This window comes from Camelus dromedarius, unplaced genomic scaffold (genome assembly GCF_036321535.1).
Source record: "Camelus dromedarius isolate mCamDro1 unplaced genomic scaffold, mCamDro1.pat HAP1_SCAFFOLD_14, whole genome shotgun sequence".
Taxonomy (NCBI): domain Eukaryota; kingdom Metazoa; phylum Chordata; class Mammalia; order Artiodactyla; family Camelidae; genus Camelus; species Camelus dromedarius.
This window is the reverse complement of record NW_026989760.1, coordinates 462,647-480,127: the sequence shown is the minus strand read 5'-3', so window position 1 is coordinate 480,127 and position 17,481 is coordinate 462,647. Positions and strand designations below refer to the sequence as shown.

At 46.4% G+C, this 17,481-nt stretch overlaps 1 long non-coding RNA gene across 1 annotated transcript in view; it reads left to right on the top strand.

The window, feature by feature from the left end:
- LOC135320555 (uncharacterized) overlaps positions 1-17,481 on the top strand; it is a 101,284-nt gene that overhangs the window by 7,759 nt on the left and 76,044 nt on the right. Inside the window, exons 4-7 of the long non-coding RNA XR_010379735.1 lie at positions 673-790; positions 2,424-2,583; positions 5,634-5,864; positions 12,450-12,629. This is a non-coding gene — a long non-coding RNA (uncharacterized LOC135320555). The remainder of the gene's footprint in view (positions 1-672; positions 791-2,423; positions 2,584-5,633; positions 5,865-12,449; positions 12,630-17,481) is intronic.

The window sequence follows — 17,481 nt, the reverse complement described above, 5'->3', positions numbered from 1 at the left end:
GTTCTGCCCTCGAAAGTCCTGTTGCTTCTCAGGAAGAATTCCCTATGAAGCATATTCATGTCCTTCTTGTGGAGACATTCAGTCCAGAGACCTGACAGCAGGGGAAAATGTTTAGACTGCTTTTGGTAGAACGTAAATTCTTCCATACTTGTTAGAAGCAAATCAAATGAGGAAACTGTGTTGGCATCTAACAAATCAGGATAAATGTCTGATGAGGAAGATCAGCTTCCCCATCCCACTCAGGCGTCATGTTGATGTGACACTCAACTTGGCAAACATTTTCTCCTGTGAGCAACGTGAAGTTCAAGACGTTATGAAGGGCTTTTTGTTTTTCTTCCTTAGTCTTTCCACATTCACTGAGTCTGGTGAGATTATATGAATCCTGCTTATTTTCAGCCCAGCACTAAGCTTTTTAAAAGGGTCACGTGTTTAAAAGGCTAGTGGACAATTTGTTAGAAGATCAAAATCTTTAGACTTTGGTCCTAGAGTTGAATCTTGGTTACTGGTGAATGAGAATTCCCGTTAAAATTTTAAATTCAGCGATATAAATTTTTAAAAATAGTTAAATATTAGGCAATTTCATTAAACACTATAGAAGTTATTTACTTTTAAGCCTGTCTCTGGGGCAATTTTGCAATGATTCCCTCCCTTTATTGATTCCCTCTTTATCAGAATCCTTGAGAGGTCCCTGTCATCATTGTCAATATCATCATCATCATTACCATCATCATGGAACTGATTCCTCTGGGAGATTCTAGGAAAATAAAGAGCTGGACGGGGTTCTGTGCAGGTCAGTGTGTGCATATACAGTAAGAAGAGTTGTCAGACATTAGATTCAAGATACCCTTTCCATTTAGAGAAGAATGTGGTCATGAAATCCTGATGTGCTGAATGAAGGAAGTGATGGGAACAGGGTAGTCAATGGAAAGGAGGAGGAAGTGAGTGAAGCGGGGAGCATAGAGCCTTGGTTAGGTGATCAGCACATTGGTGAAAATGAGGGGAGTGTGATGGCAGAATCATGTCCCTCCCCGGCCACAGGGTAGCCACCTGTGACATGTTACTGTACATGGCAAAATGCATGACAGATATTTTAGGACAAAAATCTTAGAGGATTTCTGTCTTCTAAATTGTCTATCAGTTAGCGTTTTAAACCCATGATATATTATTAAATATTAGTGCAGGGGAACAAATAAAAAGGATTCATATAATCCACCAGACATACTGAATGCAGAAAGGCTAAGGAAGAAAAAAAAAAGTCATTCATAAGTGCCTTGAACCATAAAATGCTCATGAGAGGAAATGTTACACAGGTGAGTGTCTCAGCCACATCCAAAATGCCTGAATTGGATGGGACAAGGGGATCCTGAGATGAGACAATAGGGTGAGTAGCCTGGATTGTCCAGGTGGGCCGAATGTATTCACAGGGGTCCTTAAAATGGAGGACATTTCCCAGCTGAGTTTAAATTCAGAGGGAGGTGTAGCCATAGAGCAATGTTCAGAAAGGCTGCTGACCATGAAAATGGAGGAAGTCGTGGGGCACAAGCTAAGGAAGGTGGGTTACCTCTGGAAACTGGAAAAAAAAAAACAACAACAAGGAAACATTCTCTTCTAGACCCTCTAGAAGGAAGGAAACCTGCTGCTACCTTGAATTTAGCACAGTGAGGACTGTGTTGGATCTCTGACCTCCACAGCCATAAGCTGATAAATCTGTGCTGGTTTAAGCTCTTAAGCTTATGGAAATTTCTTACATTGGTAAGAGGAAAATAACATAGTTAGCCGTATTGTAACGGATTAAAGGTATAGGATGGGGTGTGGAGAGGATTCTGACATTTACACCTAAAAAACAACCAGGTGAAATGGGAAGGTGTTTTAAGGAAGACTTACCTGGCAGGGCTGTTAAGCAGACTGGAGCGAGGGGAGCATTGGAGTTAGAGGAATCAATTAAATCTCTACCAGAAAAATAAGGAATAAAATGTAACAGGGCTTCAGTGATAGTGGATGTAGGAATGGAAATGGGCAGAGAGATATAAATATTACTTTGATATTAGCTACAGGTTTGATGACTGCATGTTGGGGAGACTTAGCCGATGTGTGGACTGAATGTTTGCATCCCCTCAAAATCCGTATGTCGAAACCCCATCTCCCAGGGTGATGGTATTGCGAGGTGGAGACTTTGGGAGGTGATTTGTAGGATAAAATGAGGTCATGAGAGTAGAGCCCTCATGAATGGGATTAGTGTTCTTATACAAGCCCCCAGAGTGCTTGCTTCTCTCTGCTCTCTGGGATATGAAGATATTGGGAAGACAGCCATCTTCGAGCTGGCAATCCTCTCAAGGATACATTGACCTTGAAAGTCTCAGCCTCCAAACCATAAGGAATATGCTGGTTGTTTAAGCCACCCGACACGCGGTAATTTGTTACAGCATCCCAGACTGACGAAGACAGTGGAGAATGCCTCTGAGTTTGGCACTGATTGCCTGGAGAATGCTGAAACCCAGGGAAGTGGGCAGCACAGACGTTTACTCATTTAATCCTGCCAACACAGTAGGAGATAGAGTCCACATATTCCTCGCTACTTAAAAGGTAAGGAAAAAGAGGCACAAATAATAACAACGACAACAAAAACAACAATAATTTGTCCAAGATTCACACAGAACCCCCTGGAGGCAGAGTGAGAATTTATACTCAGGCAGGCTGGCCCAAGAGCCCCTGCTCATAACTAATAAGTCAGATCATCTTGCTTATGTGGATCAGTTTTTTCAACTGTGATATGAGGATACTGTGTCTAGTAACTTATAATTTCAAAATACTTCACTGTAACGGAATCATTAGTCACCGGCCTTACAAACCACAGAAACCTACACATACAAAAATAACTCGTTAGGTCAAGATAACCAATAACGTTTTTAAATATTATACCTGCTGGGCCTTTGCAATAAAATGTCTTTTTATAATTCTGTCTGGCTACAGAATAACTTCATACTACTGCATGCTGCTGGTGGCTCCCATGTTGGACAGCATGGGCCTAGAGATTTTAAATTACTTGCCCAGACTCGCCCAGGAAGCTCGTGGTGGGATCCTAGCTATAGTCTGGGACTTTTCCTTCCTATCCAACAAGTCCCTCATGGAAGTTTAGAAGCTTCTCCTTTGGTGCCCAGCTGTCTCTCCGTACTTATAACATCTTGTCAGGTGTTCCAGCCTGCTCCTGAACATCAGCCAGAACCCACTTCTGCTCTATTTTGTCCAGGTAATACCTTCTAGCAACTTCCATTGCCTTCTTGGCATCAGTTCTTACCTGGAAGGGTAGTGGCTAGAGGTGGAAATGTGTCCACATGACAGGTTTTTCATAAACATAGCAGGAGTGTTCAAGAGAATAAAACGTCAGGAAGATGAGAAGAAACAGGTCATTTAATATACCAAATGGGTACTTTCAATGTCTGTGTTTCCGAGTCCAGGCTTGTTCTGCTCGTGCATTACAGGCCAATAAATCATGAGACCAGGTTTTGGGGCAAGAAATAGCGACTTTAATTTGGAAAGCCAGCTGAGAAATGGTAGAATAATGTCCTGGGGAACCATCACCCCAAGTCAGATTTCAGGCTCTTCTTATATTAAAAATGGGAAGTGGGAATGCTTGGTTGTTGCAAACTTGGTGTATGAATTCTTTGTTGTTAGAATCCTTTGTTCTTGCAGCTCTTCACCTGGGTCACATCCGTGTAAACCTCCAACAAACAAATGTTGTTTTCTATTCTGTAACTTGTTATCTTTATGTGAATAGAAAGTGTTAATATCCTTCAAAGTCAGAGCCTTGAGAATAGGTTCTCCTGTATATTTCAGGCTCTAGGCAACATTGTTTTACAAAAGGTGCAGAACCAACAAGACTAAGCCTAGGAAACAGGGCACAGGGTTAAAGTCAAAGGAACAGATCTAATATGGAGTCAGATTTTTTCTTTCCTATTTCAGTAGTGCCATGGAGAAGGCAGTTTGGGCAGCTTTTCGTAGGGTCCTGGAGGCTTTCTCTCTCAGCCTCTGTGTGCCTCTGTTGAAAAACCTTCAAAGCTATCTGGCCTGCTGGTAAACCACTCCGCCTTTTTTGCCCTGAAGATGTGTTCTGTTTATAACTGATCTCTACTTCTTGGAAAACAACTCAATAAAAACTCAGTTGGTTTTCCACCAGCCATGGGCAGGGGTGAGGAATAGCACTTTATTATTTTATAAAAAAAAAATAAAAGAAGTCTTAAAACAGCACTGGGCACATAGGAGAGAGTCAATAATTGCTTCCTGGCTTAAATCAAAATTGATAGCTCAGTGATTCCATGGCTGCTTTATTTGCTGAGCTTGCTAATCCTTTGCTCCATTACACATTTTTTAACTGAAAAAGAAATACATGCATGTGGTTAAATAAATTCAAACAGAGCACAAAATTACACAAGTGAAAGAAGTTTTCCCTCATCCTCTCTTCTTTCAGCCCTCCCTGGAGATGCCACTGTTTACAATCCTTTGTGTGTTTTCCAGATATGCTATGCACATTCCGACCTATGTATGTAAATTCCTTTAAAGTATTACTTATTTTTAACTTAAAGGGATTTAAATCCTCAAGTGTCTTCTGCCCTGGTAATAGAAAAGAACAAATCTGACTCCATAATAGATCTGTTCCTTTGACTTTAACCCTGTGCTCTGTCTCCTAGGCTTCATCTTGCTTGTAAAACAATGTTGCCTAGAGCCAAAAATATACAGGAGAGCCTATTTTGAAGGCTCTGACCTTTAAGGATATTTAACACGTTTCCATTCATATAAAGATAAGAATTTACATAATAGAAAATAACGTTTGTTTTGTTGGTGGTTTACAGGGATCTGACCCAGGCAGATAGCTGCAAGAACAAAGGATTCTAACAACAAAGAATTCCTATATCAAGAAGATTGCAAAAACCAAGCTCGTAGGAAAGGAGCCTGAATTCTGACTTGGGGAGATGATTTTCCAGGACATTAGTTTGCCATCTAGGTCTACAGAAAGTTGCTATTCCATGCCCCAACACCTGGTCTCCCAACTTACTGGCCTGTCCTGCACTAAGGAGAATGAATTTAGACTCAGTAACACTCCTATCTTCCTAGCAAGCTGGGCACTGGAATTGAGGGCAGCTATCCCACACCCAGGGACATACTGTGTGCCCTTGATGGTTCCCCGAGGGTGGGGTGTGGTTTACTCAGGAAGGATGGGGACTATGCACCAAAACTCAGGCAGTATGCTCCTTTTGGGATCTGACCTTGTACCTCCCGCTCCCCGCCAGTACAACACCTGGGAGAGTGGAGGTAAAGCAGAGATCTTGCCTGCCTGTGTCCCAGCGTGTAAAAGGGGAATAGGTACACTTTACAAGGTAGTTCTGAGCAACAACACCTGCGGGTGCTTGGTTCCCAGAGCAAAAGGAAACCCAGCTCCACTTTGGGGCAACGGGTGTGATCCCCGTAGGGGTCCTGCAGAGGCCTTGGGTGGAGGGCTGGACCAGGGAAGTAAAATATGAGCTGCGGGCCTTGAAGGGTTAGAGAAGTGTGCAGAGGCAGAACTGCTGCCTCCTTCAGGATGCCCCCATCGTTAAAACTATTTCTCTCCATCTCTGCTACTCTCCTCCAACCTCCAGATCCCTGCCTTCTCTCTGCTCTTCCTGTCCATGTCTCTCCCCCCACTTTTCCCCTTCTCCCCTCCTCCTCCCATCTTCTCCGTCCCTCGCTTCCCCACCTTCTCTCGCAGAACCCAGAGAGGATCGCTGGCCCTCCTGCGCATGCGCAGTCGGTGCCAGCTGGAACGAGGGTTGGAAGCTCCAGCTCAGAGCATGGGATCGGCCCCAAATTCTGCTCAGCTCTTTCGCCTGGTAGGACTTTTGCTCCTGCCCCGGCGCCACGGCCACAGCTGTCCAGGGCCAGGTGTGCACCTGCCGCCTCTCGCCCCAGCCGGGCTCCCCTGAGTCCGCGGCTGGAGTCCCTTTCCCCTCTCCCGCCCGCGAGTCCTCTCCTCCCGGGCTGCCTCTCCTCGGCCGCCGGCCCGTCCCTGCCCCTGGGAGGGCTGTGTCCCGGGCGGGCGGGGTCTGCGGACACGGATGGGGGCGGGCGGCTGGGGCTGGGGCTGGCCTCCGAGCGGGGCTACTGCCCGCGTCCCCCCCCGGCTTTCCCTGCCCCGCGACCCCGGGGCTGCCCTCGTCTCCCTTCCCCTCTCCCTGGGGGCCAGCTCAGTGCTGTGGGCGCTCCTCCCCGGGCTGAGAGCCTCCGGCTGTGAACCCCAGCTTCTGCTGGTGGAGTCGGGAAAAGGGAGCGTCAGTCCTGAGGGAGTTTCCGTCTCCTCCCTCAGTGTTTTTGCCCCAGGTAAGTACCTTGAACACTTTCACGTGTTATGATGGCGGTGCTTGATGATGTCACTGTTTTTATAGTGATAGGGATTACAGTGTTGAAAGCAAGGCTTGGTTCAGTTAAAAATGAGCTGAAGGCATGAGGCTGTGACATCCTCCATCTTTCCCTCTCCCAGGGTGAAACGTGTGACCGTCGATCTTAAAAAGATAGTTACAGTCCCTAACTAGCCCAGCCCAGCTAGGGTGTGTTAACAGGAACAGCACCACCAGAGGCGTTGGAGACTCAGGGACATTGCAGTCCTAAAGAGCTCCTGGCAATATTTGGTTTGTTTTGGTTTTTTGGTTCTTCTTAAATTGTGGGGCAGACTAGTTGTATAGAGGGAAAAATAATTGTCAAGAAATATTTATTCATTTAACGTCTTTATTGTGATATTGTTCACACACCATGAAGTCCACCCACTTAAATGCTACAATTCAGCAGCTTTAGCATATTCACAGTGGTGCAACCATTAATATTCCAGAACGTTTTCATCACTTCAGAAAGACCAGTGGAAATGATTGACCTATCCACCCCTTCCCAGTGCTGGTTCTAAAGAAGATTCTTGGTTGTTCCTGACCATAAATTATCTTGTTACCCATAAAAACTCTGGTAGGAAATCTAAACAGTATTGTATTGAATCAGTCTATCAAAGCAAGAAGAATTAATGTCTTTATGGCATAAATTTCTTCTACCCATGAATATATCTCGGACCCTATATTTTCATATTTCCAGAGCCTGGCCTATGGGAAGTCCTCATTAATTGTTGGGTTTGTGAATGATGAGATTCTATACATCGTTAGTTGCAAACTGAAGCCTTTCACAGAAGAGAAAATAAACTCAATGTAGCCAAGTGACTCTCTGATGGTCAGAAAGAGTGACAGCCAGTTCTGGAGTGATCCAGTGGACTTGGTGTTTGTAACCAGAATTCTCCAGCACCTACAGCTAAGGGGATCAGAGTATTCTTTTATTTTTTCTAAATGACGTTGCTTTTATTTTTACTTATTTTTTAAAATTATTTTTTATTGAAGTGTAGTCAATTTAGAATGTTAGTTTCAGATGTACAGCAGAGATTCAGTTATAAACATATGCATATGTATCTATATATCTTTTAGTTTGTTTTTAGTACAACTCATTACAAGAAATTGAATATAGTTCCCTGTGCTATATAGTAGGTCCTTGTCATTTATTTTATATTTATTAACGTGTATCTGTTAATCCCCCTTTTCCTGCCTGCTAACCACAGTTTGCTTTCTATGTCCATGAGTCTATTTCTAGCAGCACCGTTTTTGCTAGTAATATATGCTGGTTGGCTGCTTTCAGTTTCAGTAATTCCACCTTATCTGTGGGCATTTTCCTTCTGGTGGGCCTGTGTGTGGTTTGCTCACGTGATATAAGAGTTGTGTAATTGGGAGAACCCCAGGCCTCGTGTAGTGCTTGGTACAGAGTGCCCACTGAGCTGATGCTTGAACTGGGAAAAAAAACAAAGTAAATGTTGGAATTTCCACTATGGTTGAGACTTCCAGGTTTCTATAACCTGTTTATCCCACATTAATGTTGGCTGCACACATACTGGGTAATTTGGTGGAACTTCATGGTATGATGGTGTAGAGACGGGGCCTTGTATGCTTCTTCTCTTTCCGTTTTCTAAGACTCATTCTCCTGGGCTTTCCAGATCCTCCCCCAGAAGTGCCCAAGGCTGGCTTGGTGCTGCGCTGAGGCAATATTTGTTAATAAGGCCTTTTCCTCATCTCTTCTGAGCCTCCGTTTCCTTCTCTGCACAATGAAGACTTAGACTAGAAAAGTGCTTTTCAGTTTCTTTTAAGCCATGTTTCCTTTGAGAAACAGAAAATACAAATCTCTCCTCCCATTCAACATATAGATTTTGACACATCCAAAATGTGACATAGCTCTTTGTGGAAAATTGAAGTGATTGTGATTCCAGGTGGCACACAAAAGAGTCTTCAGAGATTTATTGCAGGGAGAGGGCAGGAAAGGGGCAGTATATCCCACTTTCTAGTGTGAGCACTGGAACAGGGGCTTGGGTTTAAATACGGTGTCCGACGTGGCCTCTCTCTATTTTTTTTTTTTTTTGCCTCTCTCTAATCTTGCACAATGTGATAAACCTCTCTCCCTCAGTTTCTTAATGCGTCAAGTTGGGGTGATAATAATTTAAGTGTTTTGTGAAACATTATACACATAAGAAATTTGTTTCTCAGTAGAAACAAATCCTGCGAGGGAATAAGGGATTTCTTTAAAAAAAAAAAAAATCTTGTCCACAGCACTCTGTCTTGTGTCTATTCTGAAGTTCCTTGAGGGTGAGTGTTGGGTCTAAACTCCATCGTGGGACAGGTGGCCCATGGGTCTGTGTGCCGCAGATTGCCCCCTCATCCTCCGGTCCTCTTCCTCTCAGTCCAGGATGAAGTTCCCTAGTAGATTTACACAGAGATCTTGTGGAAATGGCTTTTCATTTTATTGTTTCACGAAGAAGGGCTGCCATCATGATCTCTGTAGTCAGCTTTTGGTGGCCTGAAGGCTATGCAATTACGTTTTTCTATTTAATATAAAGAAAAAAATTACAAGTACAAAATAAGTCCTACGGTGGTGGCAGGGGTTCTTGAAAGTGGGGACCATTAGCTTTGTTAGTTTCAGGTGCAGGGGCCTCTGGCCATGAGGACACATCATCGTGCTCCGAAGTTGGAGGGACCAGTGGGCTCAGTGGGAATGTTTACTGAGTGTATCTCATGGGCTGGGCATTGAACTATTTGTACTGTGTGTTCCTTATTTGAGACAGTGAGCACGTTTAACCTCAATAGCCTCTTTAATAAATTAGACTTTTTAATTTTGAGATAATGTAGATTCCCATGTAGTTGTAAGAGATAATATGGAGAGGGCCTACGGAATTTTTGCCCAAATTTCTTTAAAGGTTCCATCTTGCAAAGTTGGGATACAATTCAGTAATGACTCTCTAACCCTTTGAGGTTTGTGTTATTGCCCTCATTTCTATTCATGATTAAACTGGGGTTAAGAGGAGAACACAGGCCTGGCCAGGTCACCCATGGTTAGTGTAGAGTCGGGTGAAACGTGGGCTTGGAATTTCCAGGCAGTACCAACATGATGCTCTGTGGCAGGGAGCAGCATTCACTTTGCTTGTTTATTCATTCATTCAACAAGCATTTATTGAGTAAACTCTGTGGGTCAGATGTTATCATAGGTTTATCTGATTCTTCAGCACTATGGAGAATCCGGTAATGTTTCCTTCTTTTTTTAATCTGAGAAAATTAGCTCTGAGAGGTTATAAACCCCCCAAAGGAAATATAGCTGATAAATGAGGGATAGTAAATTTGTACATTTCCTTCTTTTTATGCAGGTGGTAACCTAGGCATTTTACATTTGTAAAGTTCCATAATCCAGATATATTCTTGTAAGGCAAGGATTTTTTTTTAATTGAAGTATACTCATGTTTACAATGTTGTGTCAATTGCAAGGTGTTTATTTTTTCTTGAATTTGGAATTCAAAAAATATTTTTTGAGGGGTGTAAATAGGTTAATTTATTTGTTTCATTTTTTTTAAAATGAGGTACTGAGGATTCAACCCAGGACCTCATACATGCTAAGCATGTGTTCTACCACTGAACTGTACTCTCCACCCCAAAGCAAGTTTTCTTATCAAGTATTCTGCAGCTTAGGAGTTCAAATAAATTGGAGTTGAAATCCAGGTCTTTTGATCCTACTGTGTTTCTTTGCATTATATCCTCCTGAGGGGTGTGGAAGCAGTTCCTTTATTCATTCCTTTATTCAGCAGTTTTGAGCATTGACTTTGCATCAGGGCCTGGCTAGGTGCTTGGAAACAGAAAACAAGAAATGACCCTTTTCTGCAGAGGGCGGAAGCCTAGACCAAAAGCTGCGTAATGTGATCCGAGCTGCGGTAGCCATGTGCAGACGCTGAGGACAAACTGTACCCACGGCTTTGCTTGGGCTTCCCCTGCCTTCTGACTGGTACACACCAGGTCACCGCAACCCAGTGAGGCCCGCAGCCCGCAGCACAGTATGTACCTCGGTCTCCTCTTCCCTCTCGTCAGGGCCTGCAACATGAACATCCCTGACTACGTGCAGTGTGCTTAGGACCACCAGACTCTCCCCGTGGTGGTCCAACCCGTGGGGATCATCTCAGAGGAGAATTTCTTTTGCATCTATAAGCGAATCTCCTTGGTGAGGCAGATCATCCCTTGCGGCTCGCAGTGGGCACTCTGTATCCACTAGAGTCACCACTATGCGCCCGAGAATGGGTGGAGCGACTTCCAGACCCACCGCAAGGTCGTGGGCCTTGTCATCATTACCGACTGCCTCTTGGCCAAGACCTTAGAGAAGCTCCACGTGCAGAGGAGCTGTATGGCACCACGCTCTATGACTCTCGGCTCTTTGTCTTTGTGCTGCATGGGGAGGTGCCCGAGCAGCCACGCACCGACGTGGCCTTCAATTTACGAGGACTGCAGGGTGGTGGAGAAGAGGATCGAGGACTTCACTGAGTCTCTCTTCATCATGCTCAAGTCCAAGTGGCTGGACTGTGCATCCGACAAGACTGGGGATAAGATCCTCCTTCTCTACATCCTGTTTGAGAAGGAGGACTTTGTGGGATTGGACACAGAGAGCAGGAAAGTCTACCTGGATGCCCGGCCACCCTGGCTATATGAAGGGTTGCTTCCCTACATCCAGAAAGGGATCAGCAAGGAGGAGGGCTGTCTTGTAGCCAAGGCGTGAGGGAGGAGCAACCCACCGGTTTTCAGACGTTTAAAAGTGAATCCGCCTTTGTTTCAGAGAGATTCTTTTAGGGTTATTATGGACACTTACTCCCGCTTTTCAGCCAATTCCCCTGGTGTGACCCCTGGAGTTGCTGTCCAATAGAGTAGCCAAAGCCACTGATGCTAGGAGAGCTGGGGAGGAGGCTGCTCTGAGCTGAGATGTGCTGTAGGTCAAATGCACATCAGACGCTGAGACTTGTCTAGTAAAAAGAATGTAAACTATGTTGTTTCTTTCTTTATTGATTACATGTCAAAATGATAGTATTTTACATACTGTAGAATAAGTAAGATATGTTCTTAAAATCAGTTTCTAGGGTTTTTTTTGGGGGGGTTACATTTTTAAATGTGGCAACTGGGAAACTTTCTTTACATGGCTGTCATTTCATTCCTGTTGGACAGCATGTCCTGGGACAGTCTCATTCCTTTGCTTATAGATGTCATGCTGAATCCTGAGACGCAGAATGAGGTGCTGGTTGAGCTGGGAGTGGAGCCAGTATCTCCTGCCTCCCAGGTCCAGCACCTGCACGGCTCAGGCCCTCTCTCCCTGCCTGACAACCACCATGCCAATTTAGGACAACAGAAACACTGCCAGGGGCTTCCAAATGAGCTCCTTACGCAGGGAAAGGCGTGTCACGGAGCATGGGGCACAGCAGGGAAAGATTCGTCCTCACTTTGTCCCTGTGATTAGGTCAACGGACCCACTTTGCCTTGGAAGTGCAGACGAGCTCTTCTGGGCTGCCTACCCCCCCACATTCTGCTCTGTTTCCCTGTGTATCTATCGAGATGTCCCTTGGGCAGAAGAAGGTGAGATGCCTTTGCCGAGAGGTGGTCCCCCTTTGCTGGGGAGAGTGTGGGAATCTGTGCCCCCCCGACCTACGACCTCGGGCCTTGAGTCTGGAGAGGGCTCATGGCGGTCCCACAGGTGACGGTCGGAGGGCCTGGCACGTGCTGCCGGGCCTGATGTGGAGGAGGTTTTCTGCGATTCTCTGTGAGTCTAAAATCAGATTCTACTTTCTGGTTGTTGGTAAGTTAGAGGAGAAGATGCCAGAGAATTGATAAAAAGAAAGTCCAGACCAGTCCTGTGAGTGACAGGCACAGGGGACCCGAGTCCCACCTGCTTGTGGTGCCTGGCGGGCTCTGGATGAATTTTCCCTTCCTCCCCGGACATACCTCTATATCTTAAGGAAGGGGCGAGGCATGTCGTGGCCATGACCAGGACTTGTCCTCACAGGGCCCCGTGATCTACACTGCTTTCTCCCCTTCTGCTTCTTGTAGATGAGCTGGCAGATGTATTGGCCTGGGCAAAGCTGAGGACACAGATGCCAGCACCGTGCCACTCCCAGGCTGGCTCCATTCCCGTCACCTGTCACCTCCTGCTGAGTCCCCAGGCGTCAGTCAATGTCGGTACATCGGTGCAACGTAAGCAGGGACCAACATCTCCCCCTGGACAAAATGGTGGGTGAGCAGTGGAAGCCTGGAGCCCTGCCCCAGCCCCCGGACCAGTGCCTCTTCTTTTGTCACAGGAGGCACTGGTGACATGTTTGCTCAGCAACTGCTTGGCTCTGAGTCTGCAGACCCACCAGAGAATGCCAGCTTGTTTTTGCCTTTTGAAGTCTGTCCTTGGTATTTGGCGGAGTAGCTGGTTGTGTGCTTAGCCCATAGTGGTTGACACTGTCACCATTGTTTACCCAGAACCTTGTGTACAAGGCATGGCTCCCGGCATCAAAATACAGCAGTGCATTAAACCTCCCTCCTGGTGGGTCTGTCTGTTTTGGTACCGTAAGGGCTCAGCCAGCATCTGAACGTCAGTGAGATAACGCGGCCTGTGAGCTCGGGTCAAGTAAGTTCTCCTCCAGTCACTTTTACTCCATTGTTGCTTTTACTATTACACAGTCATTACTTTTTTAAACAATGCTTTGGTGCAGGAACAGAGCCTAATTCTCTCCTGTTACTCTTGGTGGGAGTGAGTAAAATTGTCCAGCTTGAAATGCGACCACATTTTGTAGCTCAAAAGTTGTTTACACGCATCTAGGTGAAGTTTAGGTTTGGGGCGCTGACCACGTTGGGGTCCCCTGGCAGCGCCGCTCGCTTCAGGCCCCTGCCTTCCCTGGAACAATAGGTGAGGGTGGGTCTCACCGTCCCCTCGTCCCTGTCCTCACCAAACTCACGTAAATTCTTGTAATTGCTCTCAGTTATTTTTGTTCTCATGTGTTTCTAATTTTCGCTGTTCCTCTTTTCCTTTTTCTATTTCCCTTTCTATCTTGTACCGCCCTGTGAGCATGTTGTTGCGTCTGAAAAGTGGACTGTGCACACCCTGCATTGGAAATAGCGAGAATGTCCTCCGTGCTGTCCCCATAGTTTTAAAAAGCAAAAACTTAATAGTTGCCTTGATCCATATATTATCCTAGTCATTTTTTTATTTTCTAGATTTTTGGAATTTTTGCTTTGTTAGCACATCACCCACTGGTGTTTGATACCTGTTAAAATCCTTGCTTTGAGGAACCAGTTTGGTCCTCCTTATGTTTGGTGACAAATGCGCCCTTATTAAATTTGTTTGATTGTTTTGAAGAAGTGAGATGTGAATTGATTTAGGCGGCTGCTGAGGGATTTTTTTCAAGGAGTATTTAAACTTGGAATGTCAAAATCTGCAGCATCTTCCTTGATTCTGGCTTTTAGACAAACGTGCTTGGCACGCGGCTCAGGGCTGTCGCTGTGTGACGTGCGTGACGGAGCTTCCTGGCCGGCGGTCACTGGTGAGAAAGTGGCAGTCTCGGGGGTGAGCAGCTGCAGGGGATGCTGTTGGAAGAAGCAGTCACCGGTTTTTTGTTTTTTGTTTTTTCATTCACCTTCCCGGTGCCATTTACTTAACTTTGCCTTCATAGAGAGGCAGGAGCGGGTCTAAACTCCATGCCACTCTTATTTTCCCTTTACGAGGCTGGTTTTTCTGAGTATCAGAACAACATGGCCTTCTCCTAAGTAGCTGGCTCACTTGGATCTGGTGGACACAGGGACCGCTAAAGGGGACTGTAGCTTCCTCTCTGCTCCAGCCAGTGGGCATTCAGAGCCGGGTCTGTGGTTTGCTCCAGCAGCCATGCAGTCCTCCCTGCACCAGCCTTTACTATTAACCCATGATGGCAGTAAATAGCTGACTCCGTGTCTGTTGCAGCTGACGTCCACCACTGACGGCCGTGTCGTTAGTTTGCGGTAGTGAGTCTCCAACACCCTATTCAGCTGTGAAGTGACCTTGCAATCTCACCCACACCCTGGTTCATCTCACCCGGGGGAAGGGTTTGGCCACCACCGTCATGCTGGCCATGAGACTTTGTTTCTCCTTTCATGCCCTGGTCCAATTGTGGACACTTCATCCTTCACTGACTTGGTCTCGCTTGAGACAAGCCAGACGTTCTGAAAGAGCCCATCACATTCTGGGGAGGAACAGATCACAAGAATCGCAAGTAGGAGTCTAGGCTCTCTGGGTTGGCAAATGCAGGCTGGGATCTGTGAAGGCTGGGCTGTGCCCTGAACACAGGCCTTTCCCGTGGCTCCCGAGAGCCCAGGGGTCGGAGTGAGAACAGCCTTGCCTGGGTTCCCCCATCCTCATCTGCTCACTGGCAGGTGTGTCTGCTAACTAGGAACTCCCCCAAACTTCGGGACCTTCAAAGTTCAGACCACAAGAGAACCTTGAGTCCCTTCTCCTGGGCCTCCTTTGTGAGAATCCAGTGCCTTCTGAGGTGACCAGAGGCAGGAGATGCCTCCCCCTCCAGGGAGCTCTCTTTGGAGGACTGTGATGCACTGCACCTTGCTATGAGCTTGTGGGGTTCCATCCGTGGTCCTTGCAGAACCAGACTTGAGACTGGCTAAGCAATAGAAATGACAAGACTGATTCCAGGGCAGGGCCGGGGGGAGGAACAGGGGAAATTGAATGTGACCTCAAACACCTAGGTGGGTTCTGGGTCTGTTACTAAAATCTGGAGCCTGGGAGGTACCTGCCAGGAATCGAACTCTAGAGTAAATGGTGGACATGAGGCATTTTTAAGATTCCATTTGTCATCCAAGTCAGGACTTCAAAGAGGCACTCGGTTCTATGGCCCCGGGGCTCAAGTGAAGGAGCCGGACTAGAGATACACGTTGGGAGTCGTCATTCTTAGCTGGTGTTCACAGCCGTGCAGGTGGATGAGCTCATCTCGAGAGGTGCAGACTGAGGCTGAGGCGGGTCAGGGCTGTGCCTGGGTTGGAGGAAAGCCCAGACCATGCAGCTTTGGCGTGTCACTCAGTGGCGTTTGGGATTTTCAGAGCAATGGCATTTATCCTTAAGGGTCTTGGGGGTGGGCAGGGCCACCCAGGAAGAAATCTGAATGGAGGGTTGTGGCCACGCGTGCGCGTCTGGGGATGATGCAGAGGCTGCATGTTCCAGGAGGGGAACCTCCTCGGAAGATGGAGTCGGAGTGAGGAGTGTTGAGAAGGTAGTCACACTCACCTGTGAGGGAGGGACAGAGGCCTAGGGAGTCTCCACCTAGCGGACTCTCTTTCCCACGAACAAAAGGCCAGCAGTCAGAAGATTTGAGGTGAGAAAGAGCCAAAGTGGAGAATGGTGGTTGGACAGTTCTGGAATAGTCTCCCTGCAAAATAGAGTTTAAAAAACCCAGACTCTTAAGAACATTGATAGTGACGTTGGAGGAGATAGTTCTTTTTCTGGCCTCCTAAGGGTAAGACATGTATCCGGGGATACACAGAAGAATCAGGCATTCTGGTCCGGGGCTTGACCCTTACCAGTGGGAACAGGGCAAGTTTAAAGGGGGAGAAGGGCAGCAGAGGGAAACTAGCCAGGTCTCGTGTCAGGTAGCAGTCGGCCTCACTACTTGCGTGTTGCATTCACATCCGTGCCTCCCAGGTGGGCGGTGGCAGCCCACTTTTGCAGATTGGGAAGCCTTCTCAGAGGGGTTAAGGAATTGGTCCATTTCGCGGCTAGTAAATGCTGTAGCAGGATTCAAGCAGGGCCTTGTCAGACTTCAAGGGCATGTTCTCTCTACTAATTCCGGTACCTCCCTGTTGTACCTGGATTGGTGAATTGGGTCAGTATTGGAGCCTTTCACAAAAAGTACGATTTAAGTGCCTCAGGACTCTTTCCCAAAGCTCAGTGTTCTTTAATGGTTCAGAAGCACCGCAGTGCTTTTCGCCCCACAGAGGTAAGGTCTTACTCTTTTGACGATGACGTGGTTGCAAATGACGTACAGGTGCAAAACCAGACTTAGCAGCTTCTGAAGGGAAACTCTCCAGTTCTTCCTTGATAGGCTTTCTTCCACGGGATGTAACCTGCTGCAGCGTAGGTCTGAGCTTTCTGTATGGAGTGAGGGTTTGATATCCAAAGTTAGCAAATAAGGGTCAGATGGAGAAAATCGACGTTAACAATTTATTTTGGGGTTTCATTAGACAAGATGCACTATCGCTTAATGGCCCATATAACGTATGTAATTGAGTACAGAACATTGCATTCCTTACTTTCTAATGAGAGCTGTCTTGCATCATAAGGTTGTCTGCTTTGGAACTTCAGCTCAGCCAGTAGGGCACCTGTCAGTGTGTTGGTGTGATTGCATTTACACAGTGCATGTAATCTGGGCTTCCTCTGCCCCAAACACTCCAGTGCAGAATCATAGGCTGTAGCCATCACTTAGTTATACAAATACTTCTACAACTATATGATACAAAAAAAAAAAAAAAACAAAGAGAGAGAGAGAGAGAGATTGCCTTTATCAAATTTCCTTTGATTTTAACTGCAAACTGTTGTTGAGCAGCTCTGGTTTCCTTTGGATATGAATATGTACATTTCTTTGCATGTAACTTGGATTTTAGACTAGAACACCAACCTCTTGCTTTCCATGAGCCACAAAAATCATAGCCAAATGACATACGTATTAAACATTTTATTCTTCTCTTCTGAGACAGAATCCTTGAATCTGGGACTTGGGCTGTGATTTTGCTTTTTGCTCTTCCCACCCCTCTTATCGTCTCACTCCTTTTTCCCACGTGGCCTCCAAGAGGTCATGGTCTCAGAGGAGCAGGTGGACAAACACCAGTTGGTCGCCAAGCAGTCCTGCTGTAGAGGGAGCCCAGCCAAGAGCTAAAGGACATCATCACAGAGGGCTTCCTTGAAGAAATGTGCTCTACATTCAGTTATGAGGACAGAGTAAGAGTCAGCCAGGAGAAGGAATCAAGAGGGTGACTCAGGTTGCAGGAGCAGCCCGGGTAGAGGCCTGGAGGCTTGTGGGGTGGGGACTCGGGGAGAGTGCACTGTGTGGTCCAGGGTGGA